This window comes from Bombina bombina, chromosome 2 (assembly GCF_027579735.1).
Source record: "Bombina bombina isolate aBomBom1 chromosome 2, aBomBom1.pri, whole genome shotgun sequence".
In the NCBI taxonomy this organism is placed as follows: Eukaryota; Metazoa; Chordata; class Amphibia; order Anura; family Bombinatoridae; genus Bombina; species Bombina bombina.
The window spans coordinates 782,599,068-782,616,410 of NC_069500.1; the positions used below are offsets into that span (position 1 = coordinate 782,599,068).

Sequence of the window (17,343 nt, forward strand, 5' to 3'; positions counted from 1 at the left end):
CACTGCCTGAAGAACCTTTCTCCCAAAAACAGCCTCCGAAGAAGCAAAAGTGTCAAATTTGGAAAATTTGGAAAAAGTATGAAGAGAAGACCAAGTTGCAGCCTTGCAAATCTGTTCAACAGAGGCCTCATTCTTAAAGGCCCAAGTGGAAGCCACAGCTCTAGTAGAATGAGCTGTAATTCTTTCAGGAGGCTGCTGTCCAGCAGTCTCTTAAGCTAAACGTATTATGCTACGAAGCCAAAAAGAGAGAGAGGTAGCAGAAGCTTTTTGACCTCTCCTCTGACCAGAATAAACGACAAACAGGGAAGACGTTTGTCGAAAATCTTTAGTTGCCTGTAAATAAAATTTCAGGGCACGGACTACATCTAGATTGTGTAGAAGACATTCCTTCTTTGAAGAAGGATTAGGACACAAGGATGGAACAACAATCTCTTGATTGATATTCCTGTTAGTGACCACCTTAGGTAAGAACCCAGGTTTAGTACGCAGAACTACCTTGTCTGAATGAAAAATCAGATAAAGGAGAATCACAATGTAAGGCAGATAACTCAGAGACTCTCCGAGCCGAGGAAATAGCCATTAAAAACAGAACTTTCCAAGATAACAATTTGATATCAATGGAATGAAGGGGCTCAAACGGAACACTCTGTAAAACGTTAAGAACTAAGTTTAAACTCCATGGTGGAGCAACAGTTTTAAACACAGGCTTAATCCTGGCCAAAGCCTGACAAAAAGCCTGAACGTCTGGAACTTCTGACAGATGTTTGTGTAAAAGAATGGACAGAGCTGAGATCTGTCCCTTTAAGGAACTAGCGGATAAACCCTTTTCTAAACCTTCTTGTAGAAAAGACAATATCCTAGGAATCCTAACCTTACTCCATGAGTAATTGTTGGATTCGCACCAATATAAGTATTTACGCCATATTTTATGGTAAATCTTTCTGGTAATAGGCTTCCTGGCGTGTATTAAGGTATCAATTACTGACTCAGAAAATCCACGTTTTGATAAAATCAAGCGTTCAATTTCCAAGCAGTCAGCTTCAGAGAAATTAGATTTTGATGTTTGAAAGGACCCTGGACCAGAAGGTCCTGTCTCAGAGGCAGAGACCAAGGTGGACAGGATGACATGTCCACTAGATCTGCATACCAAGTCCTGCGTGGCCACGCGGGCGCTATTAGAATCACCGATGCTCTCTCCTGTTTGATTCTGGCAATCAATCGAGGAAGCATCGGGAAGGGTGGAAACACATAAGCCATCCCGAAGGTCCAAGGTGCTGTCAAAGCATCTATCAGGACCGCTCCCGGATCCCTGGATCTGGACCCGTAACAAGGAAGCTTGGCGTTCTGTCGAGACGCCATGAGATCTATCTCTGGTTTGCCCCAACGTCGAAGTATTTGGGCAAAGACCTCCGGATGAAGTTCCCACTCCCCCGGATGAAAAGTCTGACGACTTAGGAAATCCGCCTCCCAGTTCTCCACTCCCGGGATGTGGATTGCTGACAGGTGGCAAGAGTGAGACTCTGCCCAGCGAATTATCTTTGATACTTCCATCATCGCTAGGGAGCTTCTTGTCCCTCCTTGATGGTTGATGTAAGCTACAGTCGTGATGTTGTCCGACTGAAACCTGATGAACCCCCGAGTTGTTAACTGGGGCCAAGCCAGAAGAGCATTGAGAACTGCTCTCAATTCCAGAATGTTTATAGGCAGGAGACTCTCCTCCTGAGTCCATGATCCCTGAGCCTTCAGAGAATTCCAGACAGCGCCCCAACCTAGTAGGCTGGCGTCTGTTGTTACAATTGTCCAATCCGGCCTGCTGAATGGCATCCCCCTGGACAGATGTGGCCGAGAAAGCCACCATAGAAGAGAATTTCTGGTCTCTTGATCCAGATTCAGAGTAGGGGACAAATCTGAGTAATCCCCATTCCACTGATTTAGCATGCACAATTGCAGCGGTCTGAGATGTAGGCGTGCAAAGGGTACTATGTCCATTGCCGCTACCATTAAGCCGATCACCTCCATGCATTGAGCCACTGACGGGTGTTGAATGGAATGAAGGACACGGCATGCATTTTGAAGCTTTGTTAACCTGTCTTCTGTCAGGTAGATCTTCATTTCTACAGAATCTATAAGAGTCCCCAAGAAGGGAACCCTTGTGAGTGGAAAGAGAGAACTCTTCTTTTCGTTCACCTTCCATCCATGCGACCTTAGAAATGCCAGTACTAACTCTGTATGAGACTTGGCAGTTTGAAAGCTTGAAGCTTTTATCAGAATGTCGTCTAGGTACGGAGCTACCGAAATTCCTCGCGGTCTTAGTACCGCCAGAAGAGCACCCAGAACCTTTGTGAAGATTCTTGGAGCCGTAGCCAATACGAATGGAAGAGCTACAAACTGGTAATGCCTGTCTAGGAAGGCAAACCTTAGATACCGGTAATGATCTTTGTGAATCGGTATGTGAAGGTAAGCATCCTTTAAATCCACTGTGGTCATGTACTGACCCTTTTGGATCATGGGTAGGATTGTCCGAATAGTTTCCATTTTGAACGATGGAACTCTTAGGAATTTGTTTAGGATCTTTAAATCCAAGATTGGTCTGAAGGTTCCCTCTTTCTTGGGAACCACAAACAGATTTGAGTAAAACCCCTGTCCGTGTTCCGACCGCGGAACCGGATGGATCACTCCCATTAGTAAAAGATCTTGCACACAGCGTAGAAACGCCTCTTTCTTTATTTGGTTTGCTGACAACCTTGACAGATGAAATCTCCCTTTTGGGGGAGAGGATTTGAAGTCCAGAAGATATCCCTGAGATATGATCTCTAACGCCCAGGGATCCTGGACATCTCTTGCCCAAGCCTGGGCGAAGAGAGAAAGTCTGCCCCCCACTAGATCCGTTCTCGGATCGGGGGCCCTCACTTCATGCTGTCTTAGGGGCAGTAGCAGGTTTTCTAGCCTGCTTGCCCTTGTTCCAGGACTGGTTGGGTCTCCAGCCTTGTCTGTAGCGAGCAACAGCTCCTTCCTGTTTTGGTGCAGAGGAAGTTGATGCTGCTCCTGCCTTGAAATTACGAAAGGAACGAAAATTAGACTGTCTAGCCCTAGGTTTGGCTCTGTCTTGAGGTAGGGCATGGCCCTTACCTCCAGTAATGTCAGCGATAATTTCTTTCAAACCGGGCCCGAATAAGGTCTGCCCTTTGAAAGGTATGTTAAGTAATTTAGATTTAGAAGTAACGTCAGCTGACCAGGATTTTAGCCACAGTGCTCTGCGTGCCTGAATGGCGAATCCGGAATTCTTAGCCGTAAGTTTAGTTAAATGTACTACGGCATCTGAAACAAATGAATTAGCTAGCTTAAGAGTTTTAAGCTTGTTTGAGATCTCATCTATAGTTACTGAGTCAAGAGTCTCTTCCAGGGACTCGGACCAAAAAGCGGCCGCGGCCGTGACAGACGCAATACATGCAAGGGGTTGCAATATAAAACCTTGTTGAACAAACATTTTCTTAAGGTAACCCTCTAATTTTTTATCCATTGGATCTGAAAAGGCACAGCTATCCTCCACTGGGATAGTGGTACGCTTAGCCAGAGTAGAAACCGCTCCCTCCACCTTAGGGACCGTCTGCCATAAGTCCCGTGTGGTGGCGTCTATTGGGAACATTTTCTAAATACAGGAGGGGGGGAAAAGGGTACACCGGGCCTATCCCACTCCTTAGTAATTATCTCTGTAAGCCTCTTAGGTATAGAAAATACGTCAGTACTCGCCGGTACCGCATAGTATCTATCCAGCCTACATAATTTCTCTGGAATTGCAACGGTGTTACAATCATTCAGAGCCGCTAATACCTCCCCTAGCAGTACACAGAGGTTTTCAAGCTTAAACTTAAAGTTAGAAATGTCTGAATCCACTCTATTGGGATCAGAACCGTCACCTGCAGATTGAAGCTCTCCGTCCTCATGTTCTGCATATTGTGACGCAGTATCTGACATGGCCCTATTATTATCAGCGCACTTCTCACCCCAGAGTAATCACGCTTACCTCTAAGTTCTGGTAATTTAGACAAAACTTCAGTCATAACATGAGCCATGTCCTGTAATGTGATTTGTAATGGCCGCCCTGAAGTACTCGGCGTTACCATATCACGCACCTCCCGAGCGGGAGATGCAGGTACTGACACGTGAGGCAAGTTAGTCGGCATAACTTTCCCCTCGTTGTTTGGTGAATGTTGTTCAATTTGTACAGATTGACTTTTATTTAAAGTAGCATCAATGCAATTAGTACATGAATTTCTATTGGGCTCCACTTTGGCTTTAGCACATATAGCACAGAGATATTCCTCTGAGTCAGACATGTTTAACACACTAGCAAATAAACTAGCAGACTTGGAAATACTTTTCAACTCAATTTACAAGTAATATGAAAAACGTACTGTGCCTTTAAGAAGCACAGAAAAAAATTATGACAGTTGAGTAACAATGAACCGGAGAAATTATAAATTCAAATTCTTTCCGGTAAAAACACAATTTAGCAAAGGATTGCCCCCATAGTAATGAATAACAAACCCTTACATAGCAGAAAAAATGTACATAATAAAAACGTTTTTTATCACAGTCAAAGCACAATCTCACAGGTCTGCTGTGAGTGATTACCTCCCTCAAAATAATTTTTGAAGACCCTTGAGCTCTGTAGAGACGATCCGGATCATGCAGGGAAGAAAACAGACTTGTGACTGAATTTCTGATGCGTAGCAAAAGCGCCAAAATAGGCCCCTCCCCCTCACACACATCAGTGAGGGAGATCAGTAAACTGTCTTAAATTAAATAAAACTACCGCCAAGTGGAAAAAAAAAAAAAAGTGCCCAAAACAATTTTTCACCCAGTACCTCAGATAATTAAACGATTTAACATGCCAGCAAAACGTTTAACAACAAATAAATGAAGTGTCATTAGAAAGCCTGTTGCTAGTCGTTCCCACTGCAAGTTAGGATAAAAAATTTTTTATGCATACAGTATTATCCCAGTGAAGTGCCATTCCCCAGAATACTGAAGTGTAAATATACATACATGACAGCCTGATACCAGTTGCTACTACTGCATTTAAGGCTGAACTTACATTATATCGGTATTGGCAGTATTTTCTCAGTCAATTCCATTCCTCAGAAAATAATATACTGCTACATACCTCTTTGCAGGTGAACCTGCCCGCTGTCCCCTGATCTGAAGTTTACCTCACTCCTCAGATGGCCGAGAACAGCAAAATGATCTTAACTACGCCGGCTAAAATCATACAAAAACTCAGGTAGATTCTTCTTCAAATTCTACCTGAGAAGTAACAACACACTCCGGTGCTGTTTTAAAATAACAAACTTTTGATTGAAGATATAAAAACTAAGTATAATCACCACAGTCCTCTCACACATCCTATCTATTAGTTGGGTGCAAGAGAATGACTGGGTGTGACGTAGAGGGGAGGAGCTATATAGCAGCTCTGCTGGGTGATCCTCTTGCACTTCCTGTTGGGGAGGAGTTAATATCCCAGAAGTAATGATGACCCGTGGACTGACCACACTTAACAGGAGAAATACTATATAAAATATGTAATCTGAATATGCATGTTCATTTGAGTATTCCCTTATATTCATATAAAAACACAGCAGACACATTAAATATGAACCTGAGTTAAGATTCCAGCATGTCTTAACCTATGTACTTTAAGAAGCATAGAATGTTTTAAGGATTTAAAATGAACATTTTTAACAACCTTATTTCTTTAATTTCAGGCATCTAAGTAGTATATATATAATTGGTATTTTAAATAATATCCTATGTATGTTATACTCTCAAGAAGAGATATACAGATATGAAATATTAATCTGTATGGGATAATAATCCAATGTAGACATAGTTGTGTGAATATGACCTATATTTGCTGATCTCAAGGTATGTGTGTCATATTGAGATGACAAAAAAAAAAAAGTAATTAAACCCATGATGAAGATATTATAATCCTTAAATCGTTTCATAGAAAATATGATTTTAAATGCATTTTAATATATTATGAGTGGAGTATATTCACGTTTGGTCTTTAAATGATCAGAGGAAGTGACACTGTGCGGACCATATATGAAACGTATGATTTATTAATACAAGAGATTATAATATGCTAAAAATAATTATATAGGGGGATATTTGGATTAGCAGTGATTAATGGTGAGACTATTGCTGGTTGTCTGCTGCCCCCTAGGGGATTGGAATGGTATGACAGCCAAATGAATTATCTATTAGAATATATGCAAACCCCAGTAACCAATCAATGCTTAGCATCTGAAGGGCCAATCCGATAAGACAAGCACCGTAGGGCCTCCCATATTGTTTCACCAATGATTAAGATATATAAGCTGAATGCAAGAGGAGAAAGGAGGCTGACTAAACTTTTTGCTAAGGCTAGTGACTGAAAACTTGTTGCGTTGGTATACAGTCATTTTTAAGCAAATTGGGCTACTTCTTTTGATCCAATATTGCAAATACCCTTATGTTCATGAGGTGAAACAAGAAAAAACATTTATTGGTTAAAGTTGGTGATGTATGATTGACTATAGTTACTAAATACCTTTTGATTTAAATATTAAAATATAGAACAAATAGCAGATTTAAAAGAACAAATTGTATTTTAACCTTGTGTTTCATAGTCCTGTATAGTGTTAAGCTTGTCTTTTGTATGCTAAGTAATTTATCTTTGCAAATATATACCTATATTTTAGAATTTACTTTATTGCTGCTAAAGAATTTATTTCATCTCAGATAACTTAGCATAGAAAATTCCTGGTAAAGTGTATTGTTCTATTGTTTAACTAAGCACTGTTAAAGTTAGTGGCTCATATCTTGGTATCTCATTGTGGTATTTTAATGAAATTCAACTGCGAATAAGGTTAATAAATAAGGCATATTACAGTTTAAACGTGTATAGTTTGATTCAGATCTGGGTTTTTACAAATATATTTTAATATGTCTATACATTTTTTAATTAGAATTTAGGAATTTACATTAATTTTATTGTTTGGTATATGCATGTTTATTGGGGGTTTATTTTAAAGAATAATTATTAAATATATTGGATTATAACCCGGCCATATACGACAGTGCCTTGAGCCCATCTGGAACAGGAACCACTTTCTGTTTATAGGGCTTAGATATGGCCTGGATTATCAATTAAAAAATGGTAGTTTTGGCAGGCAACCAACAGCTTTTTAATTTTCTTAATTATTTAGGTCTGCTTAAGATATAAATTGAGACATCAAACTACATGTAATCTGTTAGGACACCTTTCCTGCATGAACTGCTTGCTGAAATAGAAGGAAGTAAAAAATGATATCTTGTGAGGAGTGGAACTGAGAAATCACCTTTAGAGAAAGTCAGATATGGTCACAGAACCACCTTGTCCTGATGGATCTTCTGAAGGTCATGCTTGAAATTCTTAAATTCGCTGAGCAGATATATTTGATGAATATATATATATATTTTTTTTAAAGTGTTGAATCAGAACAAAACCTCCCTCAAAAGGTGCCAAAAGGTGAATCAAGCATAGCATCCAAGGCAAAGGGAACCTCCATGGGAGGTACCACCAATCTCTTAAACAGGTAGGATAGGAGTAAGTGCTGGGAAAAACACAGAAACCACATGGAATAAAAATGAATCTTCAGAAACTGAGGACCAAGACCTTATAGATAGCCTTCATGCAGACATTCTAGCAAGCCCATATCTAAAATAAAAGCAGCCAATACAGTGGGGCAGCTGGTGATTGCAGCTGAATACCATCAGGTCAACATCTCAGCACACCATCAGGAAAGAACTTGATTGAAGAGATGAACATTCATCTCCATTCCATTTGTTACAAAGGCCTGCAACTGAGAATCCTCTTTACAGTTCTGTACTCCAGGAAGATAGTCTGCCATCAGATACAAGGGATCATACTGCACCCAAAGAAAATTGAGCTATTTCTCAAAGTACCGCTTGAATTTGTCTTCACACTGGACAACTCTGAATCAGAGAGTGGAAGCCCCTTGGGACAGGTTACATGAATTCAACCACAAATGCAATAGACGCTCAAGGCTGAAGAAATTAAACTTTGATCTCTTATCCACCTCTGCAGAAAGTAATTCTGTGCTATCTTGCCCACTAGAGAATATACATGGTGGTTGTCACTTTACCTACCAACTGATACCGTACTCTTGCTGACTGCAGCCTCCTGTGGAAGAATTGGCAGATAATATTTATTCTGTCAAGTAGGAAAGCCATTCCTTTCCTAGTGTTTAATACAGTTCCTAAATACCATCAGACACTGGGTTGTAACAAGATGACTTATTTGTATTAACTATCCAACTGTTTTATCAGAGACACGGCCAGATCCCTGTGAATGCATGCTTGTTAAAAGGTCAGAAGAAAGTTATCCAAATAGTGAAGGATAGATATATATATATATATATATATATATATATATATATATATATATATATATATATATATATATATACCCTTTGGTTTGAGAATAGGCAGAATTTGAAATAGAAGCTAGAACACTTTTGGAGCTGTGGCTATTCCAAATGGTAGTGCTATAAAGAGGAATTGACTGTGGACCCATGCAAACGGAACATGAAAAAAAGGCATCTTGCAGTTCTATGGGCAAAGAAAATTTTCAGAACCTGGTAGATTAACATCAGTAAATGATTTTATTTTGAACCCGTGTATTTTCAGGTAACTATTCATGTGCCTTAATTTCAGGACTGATCTCTTTTTTCCCCCCACTACATAGAGTCAAGAGCAAAATCCCTGACAACGCTCTACTGGAATGACATTGTCTGAAAGCAGTTTTATCCGGATTTCCCAGAAAAGAAAAAAAAAGTTCACATAACGAGAAAGGGATGGAATCACAGAAAACTCAAGCCCATAACCTTGAGTGATTATTTGGAATGCCCACTTATCTCTAATGGACTTTTCCTAGGCATCTAAAAAAAGTGGGTGAGCCAACTTCAAACTGGAAATGCCTAGATCACAATTATGTCATTGGGGTTTAGCTGAGGAAACTCAACCAAATCCTTTTCCTTTAAGCGGAGATTCAGGCAGGCCTGAAAACATGGAGCACTGGCTTTGAAAACTCACTTACCACCAGAACTTTATAGTATATGATTCCAAATAACATGGAATTTTTAAAATGGCAAAGGAAGCAGATTCAGTTTATACCAGCTTCCCAGCATTTGAAATAATGGGCTCTTCTTACCAGGTTTTTAGTGACCATTGAATTAGCATTAAGCCTGAGCAATTCAGGAACAGTTTCTAAGTAGGAAGATATAACTTTCCAGAAATCTGCAAGAAAAGGCATAATGCTGTTGAAATAAAATTAGTAGCCCAATTTGATGTCAGCCTAGAGCTGCTGTTTGAGTTCATTACTTGACTTACTGTTTTGCATATAATACTACTTTTCTAGGACTATACTTTATTTTCACAATTGGTAAAAAAAACAAAAAAAAAACAAACATGGTTAAATCTGATTCTGTTACACAGAACTAAATAAAGAAAACTACTAGCGATGCACCAAAATTTGGGCCGCCGAAAATGTGCAACTCCAATTTCGGCCCAAAGAGGAACAAAATGGCAAAAAAAGTACAGCCCTCCCCTGTTCTATTGAGTTGCATGTCTATCCTTAGCATAAGGTGAGCAGCACAGCACTGGCATTATACACAGAGCACACATATAAGTACCATGACATGATGATATTTGAAACCAGCAGTGGCCTTTTTTTTTTTTTAGAAGGAAATCAAAAGTTCTGAATACAGTATTCAAAGGAGGATAAGTAACATGTTTATAAACACTTCATATTATCAGACACACCGCTAAGTACATACAGTGAATATGTATAAGCCTTATATACAGTGCTCATACATAAGCCTCATGTGCGTAGACATTCTATTTGCCTGAGTCAAATATGCGTGCACACTATATATGCATAAGCCCCAAGCTTGCACACAGATGGTACAAATTAGAACCCACCAGACAGTGTATACAAAAAAAGAACAGTAACTTTCTATAACCACCTTGCACGTAAGGTTGTAGCTAAGTCCGGTGGCCCTGGTGATAGGCAGACTCCATTTGCGGCTCCGGACATATAATCTGACGGGTCAGTGTGAGACCTGAACCAGGAACTAGGCGGAGATACAATAAGAGACGATCAGGTGCAGCCACGCCCATTGCACGGATAACTACACCCAAAAACAAAACACATGTCCACCTCGTATTGTTGTCTGGCTATAACCACGCTCTCCCTTGTAGAGCTCCACCAGTTTCACTACAGATCACACCCTACAGTACAAGTGACCACGCCCATTTGTTGGAGCTTTTCCACCTACAAGCTCTCTCAGCTACACACACACACACACTGTAGTTAAAAAAGGAAAAAAAAACAAAAAAACAATTTCGGTTTCGTTTCGGTTTTCGGCCAGGGGCATCCTGAATTTTCAGTATCGGTTTCGGTCCAGAATTTTCATTTTGGTGCATCCCTATATACAGGATAAGACCGAACAAAAATGTCCTTTTGAGTTCAGATGTTTCCATAACATCACAAAAAGTTCCACGATCATCCAAAGAATCATTTCCTTAGCTAACAGAGCTAGAATTAAATTTGCTTGTTAGAAAAAAAAACCCAACAACCCCACACAACAGTAATGGAAATTAGAACATTTATTACATTTTAGTTAAAAATGCATGAGCGCATTACAATTTTGATTAAAAGGTATTTAACACACAAACATTAGCAAAATAATTAAAGTAAAGATTGTTTCTTTATGCTTCATTCACCATCATTCAAGATTTCACTTGCTTGCATCGCTGCCATCTTGCTGAACAGATGCATACAGTGAAGATATGATCCATAAATTGCATACACGATGACCGCTTTTATTAAAAAAAGTATTGCAAAAATTATTCTACTCAACAGTGAAATGCTTTTGTTCATTCTTTGACGGATAAAACTTCAGAGTTCACTGCTGCACACAATCTTTAATGCTAAGTGCCCTCTACAAAGATGTAGAGCTCTCCATTGCATTACTATGTTGGCTCAGCAGAAAAGCTGATGAGATTCAAGAGTATGCTGATAAGCATGACATGAAGAATTTCTATGACGCCCTCAAAGAAGTGTACGGACCTATAAACTCAAAGCGATCCATCGCCTCTTGAGTTGCAGAGCTCCTGGCTCTGATCTAATTCCAGCTGAGGTCTACAAGGAAGGTGGCACTGTCCTGACTGAAAAGCTCCATCAGCTGTTCAAAGATGCCTCCATCGTACACCTGTACAATAGGAAAGGGAACCAGCAGGCCTGTGATAACTACAGGAGGTACTGTATATCCCTAATCTCTATCGCAAGCAAGATATTTACCAGGATTCTGTTGAAACGCCTAACCGCGCACCTTGACCAGAGGGGCTTCTGCCAGAAACTCAGTGGGGATTCCGGAAAGAGCGTGGGACCACTGATATTGTGTCTGCTGCAAGACAATTACAAGAGAAGTGTCAGGAGCAAAACTCCGACTTGTTCTCCACCTATGTCGACTTGACTAAGGCTTTCAAAACAATTTTTAGAGAGGGCCCTTTTGAAGATCATGGCCAAGTACGGATGACTAATAATTTCCTCTTCATGGTTAAACTCCATGCGGCATGCAGGTACGGGTCCAAGATAATGGCAAATTATCTGAGCCATTCTCCATTACAAATGGTGTGATGCAGGGCTGTGACCTGGCACCTACACTCTTCAGCATAACCTTTTCTGCAATGTTGACCAACGCGTTAAGAGACGGAGACGTTTGAATTGGCATCAGGTACTGCGATGAGTGTCAACTTTTCTACCTAAGGAGGCTTTATGCAAAAACCAAGGTTATGACAGATATCAGAGACTTTCTGTTTGCTGACAACTGTGCCCTAAACGCTGGTTCAGAAATTGACATGCAACGCAGCGTAGACACATTTTCAAATGCCTGCAAAAACTTTGGTCTAACCATCAATACAAAGCAGAGTGAAGTTCTGTATCTGCCACCCTTTGGGAGGCCCTTTGTTGAGCCTAACCAACACTGATGGCCAGAGACTAAATATAGTGAACAGATTCACATACCTTGGTAGAACTCCCAACATGCCACCATAGATGATGATGTAAATATCAGGATCACTAGAGCCAGTGCAGCCTTTGGCAGATTACATGCCAATGTCTGGAACAGAAGAAGCATCACCACCTCGAAAAAAGCTGAGAGTATACAGGGCTGTTCTCCCTACACTAATTTATGCTAGCGAAACCTCAAACGTGTATCAGCGCCATGCCAAGAAGCTGAACCATTTCCATACAACAAGCCTCAGAAAAATCCTCAACATACAGTGGCAGGACAACATTCCCGACACTGAGGTACTTGCTCAAGCAAACCTACCAAGCAACTTTACCATCTTGATGCAGTAACAGTTACGCTGGATAGGGAATGTAGTCCATATGTCAGACCATCGATTTCCAAAGAGATTCTTCTATTGCAAGCGGAAGCAAGGTCAGCAATCTCAAGGAGGTCAAAAGAAGCGCTTTAAAGACACTCTTAAAGCCGCTCTCAAAGTATTTGACATCAATGTTTATTTCTGGGAACAGAGCGCAATAATCCGGACAACATGGCGCTCCCTGGTTTCTAAAGCTGCCGAATCATAAGCCAACAGGATGGCTGCAGCAGAACAAGAAGCAAGCTTGTGCTTGTAAACTGGTTGGAGATGTCCTCCTCGCCTGCTGTCCTATCGAAAGCATTAAAAGTTTACTTCTGGCTGTGTTTGAGCACTAGTGAAACCGCTAAGTAGCACACCACTTGTAATCTGGCTTTGTGCTAAACCCCTGCAAAGCAGTTCAAAACAGGTAAAATTCCAACAGTGAGCCACAAGCTTTTACAGCTTCTTAGCAGTTCATGGTTATGTACAAACAATGTTCTTGATTGGCTCACTGGTCATGTTCCGCTCAGAGGTGTAATGCTTTTGGCTACCGAGTGGGACTTTAACCCTCGTAAAAGGGTTTAATTTGAATATGTAAACACATAAGGAGTAATGCAAAAACTTGCATGCTTTAATGAATTAGAGCATGTAATTTTTGCATTAAAATTCACCTTTAAGGCAAAAAATCAAGGTTTATTTATTTTTTTAAATAAATTCTAGGACAAGGTTGACACATCTGTGACAGTGTGTACAATTGGTGATATTCTCCTAAAACAGCCTTATGTGCCAATGCTACACTTTTCAAAGATTTAAAGAAACTTTAGAATTACTTTAAAAGCATAATAAATATTAATAATTTAAAAGCATGGATACATGTTAAAAAAAAAAAAAAACCACTAAGAACTACTATTGCAGCCAATGAAACCAAGTATTATGGTGGTAGCCCACAGGCAAAGTGCCAGCAAATTTATGAGCACCACACCTTGGGCACTCCTGCAAGAGTTTGTGAGACCAGCAGTGCTCTGCGGTTTCTGAGCTGTACTTCTGTGTGTTTAACCCCTTAGCGTGGTTAAACAGTGCAGGGTCACTAGACTAAAAAAAAATACATGCTCTAACTTCTTATAGCAGGTCATTTTGACTATTATATTCAAAGGTCTTCAAGCAAGACAGTATCTGTCCACTAGCCTGTCCAGAGGATAGCAACAATTAACTGTGTATTACAATAACATTGATGTGAGCTCAATCATGAATTGGCTACGGAGAGAAGGGGGGGGGTATAAGTCTGAATGAATGGTGCTTCTAACATCTTTGCACAACTAAGAAAAAACACCTTTAGATGTATACATGATAGAAGCAAGCAAAAAAAAAAAAAAGTCAGTTTTTAAAGAAATACGGTTTGATAAACTGAAAAGGACATTTAATTTGGAACATTTCTGAGCAGTAACTTAGGAATGTTTTTATCAAGTTGGAAAATGATAACAGGGATGAAGATTTCTTTTAAAACAAAGTGTATTGCTTTAAACTAAGGCTGTGGGATATGGGAAAATATGAATATCACTATTTTGGCCATGAAATATCGCATTGTTCAATACAGGCTAATTGCATTCAAATACAAACAAGAAAACTAGTTTAAATTAAATTAAACTATAATATACATATATATTTATTGCATGTAAACACTTTTTAAAAAAGAAATGTAACTCGGAAAAAAAGAAGCAAAAATCAGATAAAGCTAAACACACACACACACACACATATATACATATACATATATATACATATATATATATATAAAATAATGCTTTTATCAAGTGCACGTAGACTTGCAGGGGCCTGATAACCCCATTCTTTATCCAATTCAAAATATAGAAGTTAGGCAATTTCTACCTGTTGTGAGCAGTTTAAAATAATGTGTGAAATTTGAAGAGAGGAAAGAAAAAAAAAAAACATACGAGAGTCCCAGAGTATATCCATAAGTTTATTGGATACGGGCCTTAAAGGGACACTGAACCAAAATGTTTTCTTTCATTCAGATAGAGAATGCAATTTTAAGCAACTTTCTAATTTACTCCTATTGTCAGTACTATAGACATCACTTTTTTATTGGAAGATGAATTTATTCACCAATCAGCAATTACAACCCAGGTTGTTCACCAAAAAACAGAATTTATGTTTACCTGATAAATTTCTTTCTCCTACGGTGTATCCGGTCCACAGCTTCATCCTTACTTGTGGGATATTCTCAATCCCTACAGGAAGTGGCAAAGAGAGCACACAGCAAAGCTGTCCATATAGCTCCCCTCAGGCTCCGCCCCCCCAGTCATTCGACAGACAGTTAGGAGAAAAAGGAGAACCATAGGGTGCAGTGGTGACTGTAGTTTATAAAAATAAATTTAAACCTGACTAAAATGCTAGGGTGGGCCGTGGACCGGATACATTGTAGGAGAAAGAAATTTATCAGGTAAACATAAATTCTGTTTTCTCCTACATTGGTGTATCCGGTCCACAGCTTCATCCTTACTTGTGGGAACCAATACCAAAGCTTTAGGACACGGATGAAGGGAGGGAACAAGTCAGGTAACCTAAACGGAAGGTACCACTGCTTGCAAAACCTTTCTCCCAAAAAAAGCCTCAGAAGAAGCAAAAGTATCAAATTTGTAAAATTTGGCAAATGTATGCAGTGAAGACCAAGTCGCTGCCTTACAGATCTGTTCAACAGAAGCCTCATTCTTGAAAGCCCAAGTGGAAGCCACAGCTCTAGTAGAGTGAGCTGTAATTCGTTCAGGAGGCTGCCTTCCAGCAGTCTCATAAGCCAACCGGATGATGCTTTTCAGCCAGAAAGACAGAGGTCGCAGTCGCCTTTTGACCTCTCCTCTTACCAGAATAGACGACAAACAAGGACGAAGTTTGTCTGAAATCTTTAGTTGCTTTTAGGTAAAACTTCAAAGCACGAACCACATCGAGATTGTGTAACAGACGTTCCTTGTTAGAAGCTGGGTTAGGACACAGAGAAGGAACAACTATTTCCTGGTTAATATTCTTATTGGAAACCACCTTTGGAAGAAAACCAGGTTTGGTACATAAAACGACCTTATCTGTATGAAACACCAGATAGGGTGAATTACACTGCAAAGCAGACAATTCAGAAACTCTTCTAGCGGAAGAGATAGCAACCAAAAACAAAACATTCCAAGATAGTAACTTAATATCTATGGAATGTAGAGGTTCAAGCGGAACCCCCTGAAGAACTGAAAGAACTAGATTTAGACTCCATGGAGGAGCCACAGGTCTGTAGACAGGCTTGATTCTGACTAAAGCCTGCACAAACTCCTGAACATCTGAAATTGCTGCCAGACGTTTGTGTAACAAAACAGACAGAGCTGATATCTGTCCTTTTAAGGAACTAGCTGACAAACCTTTCTCCAATCCTTCTTGGAGAAAAGCTAAAATCCTTGGAATCCTAATCTTACTCCATGAGTAACCCTTGGATTTGCACCAACAAAGATATTTCCGCCATATCTTATGGTAAATTTTCCTAGTGACAGGCTTTCTAGCCTGAATCAGGGTATCTACAACTGAATCCGAAAACCCACACTTAGCTAGAATCAAGCGTTCAATCTCCAAGCAGTCAGTTGCAGAGAGACTAGGTTTGGATGTACGAATGGACCTTGAATTAGAAGGTCCTGCCTCAAAAGGTAGCTTCCATGGTGGAACCGATGACATATTCACCAGGTCTGCATACCAAGTCCTGCGTGGCCACGCAGGAGCTATCAGAATTACCGAAGCCTTCTCCTGTTTGATCCTGGCTACTAGCCTTGGGAGAAGAGGAAACGGTGGAAAGACATAAGCTAGATTGAACGACCAAGGCGCTGCTAAGGCATCTACCAGTGTCACCTTGGGATCCCTGGACCCGTAACATGGAACTTTTGAGTTCTGACGTGACGCCATCAGATCCAGAATGCCCCATAGTTGAGTTAACTGGGCAAAAACCTCCGGGTGAAGTTCCCACTCCCCCGGATGGAAAGTCTGATGACTCCGATAATCCGCTTCCCAGTTGTCCACTCCTGGGATGTGAATTGCTGATAGATGGTAGGAGCGAGCCCATTTGATGATCTTGGATACCTCTCTCATCGCCAGGGAACTCTTCGTTCCCCCCTGATGATTGATGTACGCTACAGTCATGTTGTCCGACTGAAATCTGATGAATCTGGCCTCCGCTAGTTGAGGCCATGCCTGGAGCGCATTGAATATCGCTCTCAATTCCAATATGTTTATCGGGAGAAGAGATCCCGAGACCATAGACCCTGAGCCTCCAGGGACTCCCAGACCGCGCCCCAGCCCAAAAGACTGGCGTCGGTCGTGACTATGATCCACTCCGGTCTGCGGAAACTCATTCCCTGAGACAGGTGACAGCCACCAGAGGAGTGAGTCTCTGGTTTTCTGGTCCATTTGAATCTGGGGAGACAAGTCTGCATAATCCCCATTCCACTGTTTGAGCATGCACAGTTGCAATGGTCTTAAATGAATTTGAGCAAAAGGAACCACGTCCATTGCCGCAACCATTAGTCCTATTACCTCCATGCACTGAGCTATGGAGGGCTGAGGAATGGATTGAAGAACTCGACAAGCGTTCAGAAGCTTTAACTTCCTGACCTCTGTCAGAAAGATCTTCATTTCTACGGAGTCTATTATTGTTCCCAGAAAGGGAACCCTTGTGGACAGGGACAGGGAACTTTTTTCTATGTTCACCTTCCACCCGTGAGATCTGAGAAAGGCTAAAACAATGTCTGTATGAGCCCTTGCTTTGGGAAGTGACAACGCTTGTATTAGAATGTCGTCTAGGTAAGGTGCTGCTGCAATGCCCCT

At 40.6% G+C, this 17,343-nt stretch overlaps 1 protein-coding gene across 1 annotated transcript in view; it reads right to left on the reverse strand.

The window, feature by feature from the left end:
* Nucleotides 1–17,343, reverse strand: part of LSM4 (LSM4 homolog, U6 small nuclear RNA and mRNA degradation associated) — a 107,495-nt gene that overhangs the window by 15,159 nt on the left and 74,993 nt on the right. The gene's annotated exons all lie outside the window — the stretch shown is intronic.